A 1,446-nucleotide genomic window follows, 5' to 3' on the forward strand; every position below is an offset into this window, starting at 1 on the left:
CTTAGAAATGGCCCTTTGTCAAGGGTATTTCCAGAAAGTTTTTCTGGTTTTACAAAGTGGTGCCAAGTTAATGAATGAAATACTTGGGAAATCTGAAGAATTAGGGAAAATCTTAAAAAGACAAAATGCAAAGAAAGAAAATACGAGTAACAATGAGGCAAATACAAATGAAAAGATCTGCACCAAAATTAGGGGTACATAGTGTTTATACTAGCAGACTCCTGGCCTTGAATCTGACTCTCTGAGGAAAGAATTCTCCTTACTCCTTATAACTAGACTTCAGAGGAGATGGAGAAATAGTTCCACTTACTTGCTGTAAGAACCTGGTCAAGGTACTTACTCATCTTAATCCCCTTTACCCCACTTGTGAAATATTAACTATTACATTGGGTTGTGTGAAGGCTGAAACGATACACATAAAATGCTCAGCACAGCGCCTGACAGAGTAGTGTTCAGCAAAATGTTAGTGACTAGTTTAAAACAGCACCTTAAATTTTAGAAACAATTTAAATGTCTATCAATATGGGGTCTAAATAAAGTATATCCATAAAATGGAAAACTATATTATATAGCTGTAAGAAGGATGAGAAAGCTATTTACCAACATGGAATAAACTTAAAATATTAAAATTTCAAGAAAGTACAGCATATTATTTATGGTATGAAATATTTTTGTGTAAAAAAAAAGAAAATACTGAATTCACTAGTATGTAGTCAACACCAAAGATGTACTCAAGAAATGTGAACAGTTGTTATCTGGTCGGGGGACAGGGGTGATGAAGCAGATGGGAATGAGACTTTTCATAGAATTTAACTTTTTGATTAGGTTACTTTCTAAAGGCAGTTTATGTTTTAAATAAATGTATCCAATGTGGATTGTATCTCAGACTAAAGTCCACAGGAGCCAGGACTTGACTTAATAATAGCCTTTTCTTTTAATATTTAAATGTAGTCTTTATTAAGGAAATGGATCTACTTACTTAAGTATATGCCAGTGCGTCTTAGTGTTTCTTATCCACACACAAGGCAATCCTGGACTTAATTTTTACCAATAGGAAATGAGGCTATAAAATTGCAATGAAAGAGGTAAAATATGATCATAATGAAATAAGACAGTGGTACTGTCTTCATTTGTTTTGCTGCCTCTGGAGGCTAGTGTAGTTGTTGTATGACGGACTGCTGTATGAGTCTGCGAAGAGTCAAGCAGTATGAAAGTGATCGCTAAAATTTCCTTTGATAGATACTGGATTTTGTTCTCATTTAACTTACTATTTGGTAACAACGAGAGTGCCAGGTGTCCCACGTGGTTAACCCCATAGCTCCACTTCTGCTCCTTAGCAGCTTCTGCTTTGCATCATGTTTCCTCTGTTTGGTATTTAATAGCAGTGGTTAAGATCAGGACAGAAGTCACTTATCCAAAACATTCTCATTTTAAAAATCATTTTAT

The sequence above is a fragment of the Rhinopithecus roxellana genome, chromosome 10 (genome assembly GCF_007565055.1).
Source record: "Rhinopithecus roxellana isolate Shanxi Qingling chromosome 10, ASM756505v1, whole genome shotgun sequence".
Taxonomy (NCBI): domain Eukaryota; kingdom Metazoa; phylum Chordata; class Mammalia; order Primates; family Cercopithecidae; genus Rhinopithecus; species Rhinopithecus roxellana.